The 14,736-nt window shown below is 36.2% G+C and overlaps 1 protein-coding gene and 1 long non-coding RNA gene across 5 annotated transcripts in view; one reads left to right on the top strand and one right to left on the bottom strand.

Annotated features, from left to right (window-relative positions):
* Positions 1-14,736, top strand: part of SLC10A7 (solute carrier family 10 member 7) — a 251,927-nt gene that overhangs the window by 116,570 nt on the left and 120,621 nt on the right. The gene's annotated exons all lie outside the window — the stretch shown is intronic.
* LOC309661659 lies at positions 5,043-14,214 on the bottom strand. Its single transcript, XR_014264147.1, has 2 exons — positions 6,257-14,214; positions 5,043-6,132 (listed from the first exon to the last, which is right to left on the bottom strand). It is a non-coding gene; the product is annotated as an uncharacterized lncRNA (long non-coding RNA).

Here is a 14,736-nt window from a genome sequence, read left to right as displayed (position 1 = left end):
TTGATATTTATAGGACATTCCATCCAAAAACAACAGAATACACTTTCTTCTCAAGCGCACATGGAACATTCTCCAGGATAGATCATATCTTGGATCACAAATCAAGCCTTGGTAAATTTAAGAAAATTGAAATCGTATCAAGTATGTTTTCTGACCACAACACTATGAGACTAGATATCAATTACAGGAAAAAAAACTAAAAAATACAAACTCATGCAGGCTAAACAGTACGCTACTAAATAACCAAGAGATCACTGAAGAAATCAAAGAGGAAACCAAAGAATACCTAGAAACAAATGACAATGAAAACACGACGACCCAAAACCTATGGGATGCAGCAAAAGCAGTTCTAAGAGGGAAGTTTATAGCAATGCATTCCTACCTCAAGAAACAAGAAAAATTTCAAATAAACAACCTAACCTTACACCTAAAGCAATTAGAAAAAGAAGAAAAAAGAGCCCAAAGTTAGCAGAAGGAAATCATAAAGATCAAATCAGAAATAAATGAAAAAGAAATGAAAGAAACAGTAGCAAAGATCAATAAAACTAAAAGCTGGTTCTTTGAGAAGATAAACAAAATTGATAAACCATTAGCCAGACTCATCAAGAAAAAAAGGGAGAAGACTCAAATCAATAGAACTAGAACTGCAAAAGGAGAAGTAACAACTGACACCACAGAAATACAAAGGATCATGAGAGATCACTACAAGCAACTATATGCCAATAAAATGGACAACCTGGAAGAAATGCACAAATTCTTAGAAAAGTACAACCTTCCATGACTGAACCAGGAAGAAATAGAAAATATAAACAGACCAGTCACAAGCACTGAAATTGAAACTGTGATTAAAAATCCAACAAACAAAAGCCCAGGACCAGATGGCTTCACAGGCAAATTCTATCAGTCATTTAGAGAGGAGCTAACACCTATCCTTCTCAAACTCTTCCAAAATATAGCACAGGGAGGAACACTCCCAAACTCATTCCAAGAGGCCACCGTCACCCTGATAACAAAACCAGACAAAGAGGTCACAGAAAAAGAAAACTACAGGCCAGTATCACTGATGAACATAGATGCAAAAATCCTCAACAAAATACTAGCAAACAGAATCCAACAGCACATTAAAAGGATCAAACACCATGATCAAGTGGAGTGTATCCCAGGAATGCAAGGATTCTTCAATACGCACAAATCAATCAATGTGATATACCATATTAACAAATTGAAGGACAAAACCATATGATCATCTCAATAGATACAGAAAAGGCTTTTGACAAAATTCAACACCATTTATGATAAAAACTCTCCAGAAAGTAGGCATAGAGGGAACCTTCCTCAACATAATAAAGTCTATATATGACAAACCCACAGCTAACTTCATTCTCAAAAGTGAAAAACTAAAACCATTTCCTCTAAAATCAGGAACAAGAAAAGTTTGCCCACTCTCACCACTATTATTCAACATAGTTTGGAAGTTTTAGCCACAGCAATCAGAGAAGAAAAAGAAATAAAAGGAGTCCATATTGGAAAAGAAGAAGTAAAACTGTCACTGTTTGCAGATGACATGATACTATACATAGAGAATCCTAAAGATGCTACCAGAAAACTACTAGAGCTAATCAATGAATTTGGTAAAGTTGCAGGATACAAAATTAATGCACAGAAATCTCTTGCATTCCTATACACTAATGATGAAAAATCTGCAAGAGAAATTAGTGAAACACTCCCATTTACCATTGCAACAAAAAGAATAAAATACCTATGAACAAACCAACCTAAGGAGACAAAAGACCTGTATGCAGAAAACTATTACACTGATGAACGGAATTAAAGATGATACCAACAGATGGAGAGATATACCATGTTCTTGGATTGGAAGAATCAACATTGTGAAAATGACTCTACTACCCAAAGGAATCTGCAGATTCAATGCAATCCCTCTGAAACTACCAATGGCATTTTTCACAGAACTAGAAGAAAAAATTTCACAATTTGTATGGAAACACAAAAGACCCCGAATAGCCAAAGCAATCTTGAGAAAGAAAAACGGAGCTGGAGGAATCAGGCTCCCTGACTTCAGACTATACTACAAATCTACAGTAATCAATACAGTATGGTACTGGCACAAAAACAGAAATATAGATCAATGGAACAGGATAGAAAGCCCAGAGGTAAACCCACGCACATATGGTCACCTTATTTTTGATAAAGGACGCAAGAATATACAATGGAGAAGAGACAGCCTCTTCAATAACTGCTGTTGGGAAAACTGGACAGCTACATGTAAAAGGATGAAATTAGAACACTTCCTAAAGCCATACATAAAAATAAACTCAAAATGGATTAAAGACCTAAATTTAAGGCCAGACACTATAAAACCTTTAGAGGAAAACATAGGCAGAACACTCTACGACATAAATCACAGCAAGATCCTTTTTGACCCACCTCCTAGAGAAACGAAAATAAAAACAAAGATAAACAAATAGGGCCTAATGAAACTTAAAAGCTTTTGCACAGCAAAGGAAAACATAAACAAAAGGAAAAGACAACCCTCAGAATGGGAGAAAATATTTGCAAATGAAGCAACTGACAAAGGATTAATCTCCAAAATATACAGGCAGCTCATGCAGCTCAATGTCTGAAAAACAAACAACCCAGTCCAAAACTGGGCAGAACTAAATAGACATTTCTGCAAAGAAGATATACAGATTGACAACAAACACATGAAAGGATGCTCAACATCACTAATCATTAGAGAAATGCAAATCAAAACTAAAGTGAGGTATCACCTCACACAGGTCAGAATGGCCATCATCAAGAAATCTATAAACAATAAATGCTGGAGAGGGTGTGGAGAAAAGGGGACCCTCTTGCCCTGTTGGTGGGAATGTAAATTGATACAGCCACTATGGAGAACAGTATGGAGCATCCTTAAAAATCTAAAAATAGAACTACCATATGACCCCGTAATCCCAGTACTAGGCAGATACCCTGAGAAAACCATAATTCAAAAAGATTCATGTACCACAATGTTCATTGCAACACTATTTACAATAGTCAGGACATGGAAGCAACCTAAGTGTCCATTGACAGATGAATGGATAAAGAAGATGTGGCACATATATATAATGGAATATTACTCAGCCATAGAAAGAAACGAAATTGAGTTATTTGTAGTGAGGTGGATGGACCTAGAGTCTGGCATACAGAGTGAAGTAGGTCAGAAGGAGAAAAACAAATACCCTATGCTAACACATATATATGGAATCTAAAAAAAAAAAAAAAAGGTTCTGATGAACCTAGGGGCAGGACAGGAATAAAGACACAGAGGTAGAGAATCGACTTGAGGACATTGGGCCAGGGAAGGGTAAGCTGGGATGACGTGAAAGAGTAGCATTGACATATACATACTACCAGATGTAAAATAGATAGCTAGAAGGAAGCAGCTGCATAGCACAGGGAGATCAGCTCGATGCTTTGTGTCCATCTAGAAGGATGGGATAGGGAGGGGATATGGGGATATATATATGCATATAGCTGATTCACTTTGTCATACAGTAGAAACTAACAACATTGTAAAGCAATTATACCCCAATAAAGATGTTTAAAAAAAAAATAAGCTTATTGGAAATCCACCCAGTCTTTTCTCTTGTGCTAGTAACCCTTCAGAGAATTTCCTGTTTGGGGAGTATCTGACCTGCTGCAAACATTCTAGAACCTGACTGGAAAACGAGGCTGAGGGTCATTATTCATTGTTCATAATGTAGAATTTCATTTAATCCCTTTGTTTTCAGTATGGTGTGTTATTGCTCACTCTACATTGTACATGGAATCCCCTACACTAGAATCATTCTGGTTCAATTCCATAGAAAATAAAAATCTTGTTTTCAGTCCCAGGGAGTATATGGGATGGGGGAGGGGATCTTGAATTCTAATTGCTTCTTATACAGGCTTTCAACCTGTTCTCCTATTCTCCCTCTCCTTACGCTTACTTTCTCAAGTACTGAGGCTTTCCTGGGTTCTGTGGCTCAAATCAGTTAGTTTCCAAATTTTTTCTTCCCTTTTTTTTTTTGCAGTGCTTATACCAATTTTTATATTTACAGATGTGTTTATGCCAGCATGTATATTTCATATTTTCATTTGTCTTGTTTACTATATATATTTATAATGTTTTAAATATTTTTCTCACTAATTTAGTACTGTAAAACTGCTTTGAAGCTATTGATTTGCTTTCATAAATTTGAGATATAGATGTAATATATTAATAATAAAGAAAATGGAAATGTAACCAACAACTATAATGTGTAAATTACATAAACTTGAGGTGAAAACCACATCTATTAAATGACGGATCATGTAGTTAGCTGGAACAAATGTATGCAGTCTTTGATATACATGTGTAACATTAGGTTACGATTCTAAAGAAAAACTGTGATTTCTGTGAAAGCTGTAATTTGTTTTCTTGTGCTCTCGCCTCCTTTATTTATTTATTATTTATTTATTTATTTATTATGGCCACAAAAAATGTTCTATTTTATTATACCAACAATTATAATAATATTAAAAAACCCTCGACAATAATAATAGTGACCGTTTACCATGTTACGTAGAGTACGTGTCAAGCACTGTATTAGGTGTTTACATTGTCTCACTTACATAATTTTTAATTTAAAATTTATAAAATATATGTACACACACACACACACAAAAAAAGACTTAATGAGGTGAAATGTTGAAATAAATAACATAAGTCAGGTTTTCATTCATGTTATAACCATGGATTATGAGAATTTGGAATCTAGAGCTGACCTTGACCAATCTCCAGAGTCAGTGGTATTGGCCTTACATATTAAGTTCAAGAAAATTTGCAATTATTCTGAATAGATTTCCTGTTATAATATGAGTAATATTGTTTAGATGCTAGGATTAGCTATATTCATTGAGATAAATCTTCTATGGGTCTTTGAGATGATTTTACCATAATTATACACAATTTTTCAATGTGATTTTATTTATTTACCTACTTTTTTTTAATGATAATCTTTTATTTATTTATTTATTTATTTATTTATTTATTTATTTATTTATTTATTTATTTTTGGCTGTGTTGGGTCTTCGCTTCTGTGCAAGAGCTCTCTCTAGTTGCCGCAAGCGGGGGCCACTCTTCATCATGATGCGCGGGCCTCTTCACTATCACGGCCTCTCTTGTTGCGGAGCACAGGCTCCAGACGCGCAGGCTCAGTAGTTGTGGCTCATGGGCCTAGTTGCTCCGTGGCATGTGGGATCTTCCCAGACCAGGGCTCGAACCCTTGTCCCCTGCATTAGCAGGCAGATTCCCAACCACTGCGCCACCAGGGAATCCCTATTTACCTACTTTTATTGAAGTATAGTTGTTGTACAGTATTACATAAGTTACAAGGGTACAGTATAGTGATTCACAATTTGTAAAGGTTATAATTCATTTATAGTTATTATAAAATATTGGCTATATTCCCATTGTTGTGCAATATATTCTTGTAGCTTATTTTATACTTAATAGTTTATACCTCTTAATTTCTTACACCTATATTCCCCACCCCTCCCCTCTCTTCACTGGTAACCACAAGTTTGTTCCCTATGTCTGTGAGTCTGTTTCTTTTTTGTTATATTCACTAATTTGTTGTATTTTTTAATTCCACATATAAGTGATATCATACAGTATTTGTCTTCCTCTGTCTGACTTGTTTCACTTAGCATAATGCCCCCCAAGTCCATCCACATTGCTGCAAATGGCAAAATTTCATTCATTTTTATGGCTGAATATATTCCATTCCATACAATGGAATATAAATATTCAGATGTGGTATATATATATATATATATATATATATATATATATATATATATGCCATATCTTCTTTATCCATTCATCTTTTGATAGACACTTAGGTTGCTTCCATACCTTGGTAATTGTAAATGATGCTGTAAATAATGCTGCTATGAACATTAGGGTGCATGTATATTTTCAAATTAGTGTCTTTGTTTTTTTCAGATATATACCCAGGAGTGGAATTGCTGGGTCATATGGTAGTTCTATTCTTAGCTTTTTGAGAACCCTCCATACCGTTTTTCACAGTGGCCGTACCAATTATACTTTGAAGTTGGAATTGGGAGCTATCAAGCTGACTCTGAAAACTACAGAGAACTGAATTTTCAAAAAGTGCCCTGAGTAGTTGCTCTTACTAGTAGGTTTCGGTATGGAGTTAGATGTGTACACTGCCTTGCCTTTTTCTCACACATGCTTCATGCATTTCCTATTCAGATTATATTTACTATGGACTTGATTTGACTTCATACAGTACTTAATAATAAGTTATGCCTATTTCAGCATTCCAAATTCAGTGCTAGAATTGCATAGGTAGCAACTTATCATGAGCATTTTGTTAGCCTTTCTTTTCTTTGTGTTCGAAATGACTTGATATGTCATGCGTTCATTCATGCAACAAGAAACATTTGTTTACCTCTGTGTTCGTTCCCAGTACCATCACCACTGTGTGTAAACACACCACTGTGTGTTTACCTCTGTGTTCGTTCCCAGTACCAGCACAGTATCTTAGTACAAGGTAGAACCCATTCTGCCTTTACTGCCTTTATGGAGGTTACATTCTAGTGTGGAAAGCAAACATTAAGCAACTGATTATGTGCTAAGTATTAACCAAAGTGTATAGGGTGTGAAGAGAGACTACACCAAGGGAACGACATCAGTGAGTTCCTCTTCCACCATTTACAAGCTGTATGCTCTTGCATGTTAATCTTTCTGGGACTCATTTTCGCATCTGTAAATGGAGATAATAACGCTAACTTCACGGGGTTGTTGTGAAAATTTGGGCATGGTGCCTACCTAACACATAGGAACATTTAGTGATTATTACCTATTTGTTTTTGAGGGGGAGAGGGAGGGTCAGGGAAGGCTTCTGTGAGCAATTGACTTTTAAACTGAGATCTGAACAATGGTAGGGATTTGCTAAGTGGAGAACATTTTATAAGAAAGAACACCATGTTCAAAGGCCCTGAGACAGGGCACATGATGTGTCCAAAGAACTAAAAGAAAGCCACTGTGCCTAGAGCTCAGAAAATGAAGAATGGCTTTAAATGAGGCTGAGATAGGCTGGGGTGGCTAGATCACACAGGGTCTTGTGGGCCTCGTTAAGGAGGATTTAGGCCTTTATTCTAAGGACAATAAGAAGAATTTCCACAGGGGAATGGCATGATTAGATTTGAGTTTTAGAAAGATTATTCTGGCTTAAGTATTGACAATGGTTCGAAATTTTTCATCAAGGATTGAAGGTCTGGCTCATCTGTAAAGGGACCTTTTGGGGGAAGTATTGGATTTTTCGCTAGTGTCACCTTCTTGGGTGTTGGCCCCTGGGATACCAGTCAGTGATAAAATTGGCATTGCCAATTTCTAGGTTTTCAGTAAATCTGGGGTTCAGAATTATATGAGCGTGTGTATGTATGAGTATATGCATATATGTGCAAATATATATAAACACATTATGTGTGTACATGTATACACATATATACATATAAATATACACACATGTATGTATGTGTACACACACACACACACATTCTGTCTCCCAAGAGAGAGACCAGTATGTTTTTCTCTCCTGTCTTCTGCCTCTGACCATTTGATTTCGATGTTTTTTGAGTTACGGCATGTATGTTTAAGAGATGAGGAAGAGAAAATATATTTACCAATCCCTTTAATCTATAAGCTATAATGACGTATCATGATTACTCTTCATAAGAGATTGGGAATGTATTGTGATGTGCATAACTATTTTATAATATAGATTCCAAGTTTTCAGGAATTGCAGGGATGTAGGAGAATGCTGTGTTCTCCACGTCGTGATGAATGCAGCAGTTGTGCACATATACAGGGCTCGATCATACTGAGCATCCCCTGAGCTCCGTTTGCAGACAAGTCATATCTCCACCATGACAAAATTCCCACAAGATTTTGAATAATTAATTTCTTGGAATTTGCGGGATTCAGCAGATATGTTCAGCGTTATTGATGGCAGCAAACTTTATCTCTTTTATTTCTGAGACACATAATGAAATAGGGAGTCCCTCAAATAACCACAGTTAGCGTTGAGGCTAATTTTGTAAGGGCCAGTGGGCTTTTGCCTTAATGTGTATAAATACAATTTTTTCTCCCTCACAGCAGAATGCATGGTAGATAGAGGCAGAGTGAATTGGCACTAATTTATGAACGCTTCCAGCCTTCTCCGTGCAGTACACCCCGTGAGGGCAAGATGCTCTAATTACACTTACTTCACATAATGAGAGCTTTTAATGACAATTACTGATTGGAGTTAGGGATGTTTGGGGACCTTAAGAGCAGATGTATTAACTTTCAGAAGGAAACTTCATCTGTCTTTTGTGTAGCTCAGCCCCACCACTGACCAGTTAGTTACTCAGTGAAATCCAGCTCCACGGCCCCAAAGATGTGAGTGGGCTCTGAACCGAGGGGCTGAAGGACACTTTCTCAACGCAAATTAGGTCAAAGAGTTCAAGAATTCTGTTTGCTTTTAGCAGTGTTTTAACTTTGCGCTTTTTCTCCTTGTTGATGGTCACACTGGCTGTTTTCCTTTTTGGTAATAAGAATAACCCATAGTCCAGGCTGCTCTTTTTAGAGACATTGATTTGCACAGTCACAAATGGATACCTGACATTGTTTTCCTCTTTACACATTTGTAGTGTTCAAATTTGGGGGGCCAGTATTTAAAAGCTCTGGCATGCTTTATATTAATATGGATATGAGAATTACAATAAAGATAAAAATTCTAGGTCGTTACTAATTGTTGTACTAAGTGCATGAGTTTATATGGTCTACATATCCTATTTTGAGCAAAGCAGAAATTTTCTTTACAAGTCAAGATGACATGTATATGTCGTCTTTTATAAACAATTAGAAATTTCAATTACATATCACATTGACATTTTACTGGTAGGATGATATTGCCCTTTCTAGCTTCAGTATCTATCTCTCTTCTTACTGAAAATAGATCAAGCTTTGTTTGTCTGTTTCCTTTTCCCTTTCAAGTCGCTCTGAGCATCAGTTTCTCCTAAAGCCTTCTTGCTTTTATATTCTCTATCTATACCACCATTTCCATTATTTCCTTTTTTTGCATTTTGAATTTTGTGTCTTTATGTCTGCTAAATCTGAAGTTAGAATTAAAAGCAAAAAAGTATTTGCAATGCAGGCAAGTTTAAACTCAGTAACTTTAAACAACTTACAAGTAATATAACTGGTAAAGTTGGAAGGGAAAATGGCTCATGTTTTCTTGACTCTTCCTACTCAGAACCTTCCCAGTTCTAGGATTCTGATTTAAATGACTATCTTTTATATATTCCATATCCTTACCCTACAACTCCCCAAAGCTAGCATAATTTAAGCCCTTAATAAGTACTAGCTTTAGCAATATTATCAGTAATTGAAACCATAAAACATTCCAATTGCCTTTTGTTAGTTTTAATACAGTTTCTTGTGAACGGGTATGTTTATAACCAAAAATCCCATTTTTCAGTCATGTATTCATTTGTTCATTCACTGGACACACACATTTATTATTGGCTCAGGGTGAGGTATAAAATATGCCATCCTTCAAATAGCAGAATCTAGGATGTCTACAACAAATTTTACTAAAAGATTAAAACTCAAACACATACGCTTTAGTAATGCATATGCTATTACACTTTTTATTGTCCTAATCCCTAAAAAAATATGTTTTGAGTCCCCATAGTTTGCATTCAACCAACATTTATTGAGCATTTATTAAGCTAGGTAACTGTGCTATGTGCTTTCACACCCACAGTCAGAAATCCTATCAGCTGCCCCAGGGAGGAATGGACCCCTGCATTTCTTGCTGAGGACACTGAGGGTTATAGAGGCTAGATAAGTGATGTGCCCAACATCTCAGAGCCAGAAGACCATCTCACCAGGCTTCCCAATTCCAAACCTGGAGTTTCTATCTATACAACAGCCATTCGCTTCCCCCTTCCCTGCCCCCTGCCACTATTTTTGAAGCTGATCCCCTGACCTTGGCCATAAAGACTGGACAAGGAGGCTGAAGTTCTCTCTGGAGGTGTTGGTCTGCTACTTGTCTTGGCTACTTACTGCTCTTAAAAGAGTTAATATAGCTTATTAAGCATATATATTCAAAACTAAAACATAGCCATAGTTTGGGAGAATGTCTATATAATTCAGGGAAACAAAATTTGATGCAAGTTGTTCTATGCACATAACTTTTTTTCTTTTTTCATTTAAAGAGCAAAACCTATCAGTTAATTTGGCATCAGAATTTAAGAGAACTCAAAATGTAGCCCAGTTATTTGAGGTTCCACAACGCTGGTCAGCCAGAAAGGTTGTACCTGGCCCACTGACTCTCAGACCTGTGAGAAATAGGCAGCAGATCCCCAGTTTGGTAACAAAGGGCCCTGACACTAGACTCTTGGCCTGAGCATTGTCCAAGGTAATATAAAATGTTTAATAGAGAAATCACAGATGCCCATCTGAGGGATTTTGGTGGAATTGCCAATTATAAAAGCAGAGCTAAAATTACCTAGCTCATCACCAGAACCCCCCAAAGAAAAAGCCCCTTAATTTTGCATATGTTTCAAGCAGTGCCTCTCTAAGTATTGCTGCTGTTCATGATAAATCAAAAAGTTAAAAGCCAAACCAACCTATCATAGAGTCCCAAAGATCAATATGTCGCTTTCTGTGTATAACAGAAAGTATCAGCTTTTCTTTAATTATCTGTTTGGGGTTTTTTGGCTCAATAGCATGAGTCATTGAATTCATAAAAGCCCAAGGAGGCACAAAGAAACACCCAATTTTATCTACCTGTCTTTCTATCTATCTATCTCTATATCTATTTAGTTTTAGTTTTTTCCCCAGTTTCACTGAGCAATAATTGACATACATCATTGTATACATTTAAGGCATGCCGCATGATGGTTTGATTTACATATATTATGAAATGATTACCACAGGAGGTCTAGCTAACCTCCATCCTCTCATATAGATACAATAAAAAGAAAAGAAGGAAAAAAGAAAAAAGTTTTCTCCTTGAAGAAATACCCACTTTTAAACAAATCATTCTTCAAACATTTATTGAACACATACGAAAGGTCAGGCAAGCAATAAAAACAATACAAAGATGAACAAGACAGAAATCATAAGCCAACACCTCACCTGTGTGACCTTGGACATGTTACTCGATCTCTCTACACTTCTGTTTCCTCTTGTAATATGGTAATACTGTCTACCTCATAAGGCTGTTGAAAGGACTGAATGACACAGTATATGTAAAGTGCCTAGTCTTGGAAAAGAAAGAGCTATTATTTTATCATCAGTATTATCACTACTAAAGTTAAGTGACTTGTAGAAAATCAGAAAGAGTTGCTGACAGGGTCAGAGTCTCCCTCTGCTTCTCTCATAAACAAACATTTATTCAGTGATCCTGCTGGTTGATTTTGCAGACATTTGTTGAGTGTCTCCTCTCTGCAAGGAGCTATGCTAAGCCCTATGAAAATACAAGTTGCTATTGGACACACTTCTTGTCCTCAGGTGTTTGTGGACTATTTGGGGATGTGAGACATATACATAATTAATCGTGGTGCCAAGAAGAAAGCAAAAAGTGGTGTAATAGAGGCACAGACATCAGAAGGAAAAGTGAGAAGGGAAGCCTTCATGGACTACAGGATTTTGAAGGATGGATAGATATTTGGACATTCCAAGGAAAGGAAACAGTAAATGCATTATACCAGAAGTGGTGAGACTTCATCATGCTTGAGAAAGGATCTCTGAAGGGCCAGGATAGCAGAAGGTATTAATAGGCACAGAATACATGCTGTAGTATTTCCATGAGCAGTGTTGCAATGTCTCAAAGTCCCCAAGTAACAGAGAGAGAATTTGGGGGGGGGGCGGAAGTTTGAGAGAGAGGTGGCCAAGTGTTAATAATTGGTAGTTGGTGAATAGAAGTGAAGGGTCTCTGGGTATTCATTATACTATCCTCGGAAGCTTTCTTGAGGTTTGAATTTTTTTTTTAAGTTGAGGGAAAAAATAAAAACACATAAGAAACTCCTGTAATCAATAAACAAAGAACAAATTACCTAGCTTAAAAAATGAGCAAAACATGACAGGAAATGCCACAGGAGATTATAGGAATGACCGATACATAAATGAAGATATGTTTAATCTCTGAGGAGTTAGAGAAATGTAATTCAAAACAATGAGATGTTACTTTTCACCCACCTGCTCACCGCATTTTTAAAGTGTAGTCATATTGTGTGTATCTGAAAAAAAAAGAGATGTTAATACCGACCTTCTGTGATTGCTGTAGGGATTCAAGAGCAGAGCATATGAGGTACCTGGCACGCAAAAGAACTCAGTAACATCTCCTTCTACTACTACCATTATCTAGTTGAAGATACCGAACACCTGAACGAGGGGAGAAGCAGGGGAATGGGAGAGAATCCATAGGATTTGGCAACTGATTGCATTTGAAGGAACAAGGAGGAGGGTAGAGAGCTCAGGAGAAACTCCAGGTCTTGTGTGTTTGTTTGTAGAAGAGAAATTGCTAAGGAAAGGAGAAGATGCTGGCTTAACTGAGTTGTCTGCCACACTGATTGTTGAACACGCTGAGGAATTCTTTTCAGGAAGGGTGGTTGATCCTTAGAAATTATTAAAGATAGACCCATAATTTAGAGACATCTTATATAAATGCTCTGTTTTTAAGAATTATGTTCTTAAACATATATTACAGGTGCACACACAAAATAGAACGATTAATGAAAGTATCCTTCCCCAGCCTCTCCTTATGGATAACCATTGTTAAGTTTCTCATGTTTTCTACCAGAAAAATATTTATGACAATACCAGTATCATATCTGTGTGTACACACACATGCATATGTGTGTACTTTCAAACATTCACATGAATGGTAATATATCTAGGGGTGTTGCTTTTTTTTTTTCTTAACTCAATCCAATCTTCCTTTGTTCTGTTAAACATCTGCTTATGAGTCCACTGACAAGGTATATCATAATGGATTTAACTAATTCCCCGTGAATGACCATGTAAGGTTGTTTTCAGTTTTTTACTGTTACGAATAACTGGTCATGAACATTAGTGTACATTTATCTTGATGTTTTGTTGGTTGGTTTTGGAGCATATTATTAGCAACAATTCCTAGAAGTAGAATTGCTGGGCCAGAAAGTGTTTATAGTTTTAATTTTGATAATTTCCCTCTTAAAAGGCTCTACCATTTACCCTCCTTTCAACAGTGTGAGAGGGTTTTTGCCACACCCTCACCAATAGTGGGTATTACTAACTTGTAAATTCATTAAGAGAAAATATTACCTTGTTTAGATGTGTATTTATCAATTCTTTATTATGGCATAACTTATATTATTTATTGTTAATTATAAGTGAGGTTGAACAGTTTTTAAAATCTTCATTAACTTTTTCCTACCTTTTTCTTTTTTAATACAATATTCTGATTTTATATTCCTATAAAATTCTATGTGTAAAATTAACCTTATTATCTAAATCACTATATATATATATATATATCCATATAGGTATATCTATATATATATTATGTGCTTTAAAAAACCTAACAAAGAGGGATGATAAAATTACATAGTTTATGTATTTAATTCAATTAATCATTAGCTTCTTTACCATAGGTTTCTCTCAAGGAACAGTGCTAGGCACCAAAGATAGAAAAATGTTCGTATCTTTTTACCAATTTTATCATTAATCATTTATATTGATTTCATAAGCTATTCATATAATAATAATCTAGCCTGTTACATGTGTGGCAAATATTTTTTTATTCATTTATCTTTTGACTGTATTTTTTTCATATAAAGTTGTTGTTTAATATGCAATTAAATTCAGCAGTCTCTTCCTTTATAGCTTCTAGGAATTTTTTTTCTAATTACTTAGTGTGCTCAGGCTGCCGTTAACAAAATACTGTAGACTGGGTAGGTTAAAAAACATCAATTTATTCCTCACAGTGGCTAAGAAGTTCAGGATCAAGGTGCCAGCTGATTCAGCTCCTGGTGAAGGATCTCTTTCTTGCCTGTGTATGACCACCTTCTCACTGTGTCCTCACATGGTGGAGAGAGAGAGAGACTGAGATCTCTGGTGTCTCTTCCTCTTGTTATAAGGCACCAGCACTATTGATTAAGACCTTACTCTTATGACCTCATTTAACCTTAATTACATCCTAAAGGCCCTATCACCAAATAGCGACACAGTGGGAATTAGGGACTCAACATGTGAATTTGGGGTCGGGGGAACACAATTCAGCCATAGCAATTACCAAGTGTAATATTGCATTCTGTGTTAATCCACCAAATGGCAGTTTTGAGCACTGTGTGAGATCTTTGTTAGTGTTCAGTTGTTTGACTTAGTATAAAACTTTTTTGAGAACAAGAATATAATTTCATTCGAGTACCCGCACTCATCTCAAGGGCCTCTTCTGTCCTATTCTGAGTGGGCCAACTATAAATATGATGTTAGACCTCAGAGATATCTGGTACAATACCTTCAATGCGTATCTGTGGAAAATGAGACCCAGACTGGTCGAAGAGACTTCCTCCAAATTTTGGAGTTAATCACACCAGAAGTTGGACTGGAATTCTGGTCTTTTTGACTTTCAGTCTAGTGTTGATTCT

Source organism: Balaenoptera physalus (genome assembly GCF_965194825.1).
Source record: "Balaenoptera physalus genome assembly, chromosome: 5".
NCBI classification, from domain to species: Eukaryota; Metazoa; Chordata; class Mammalia; order Artiodactyla; family Balaenopteridae; genus Balaenoptera; species Balaenoptera physalus.
This window is presented reverse-complemented; position numbering and strand designations above follow the sequence as displayed.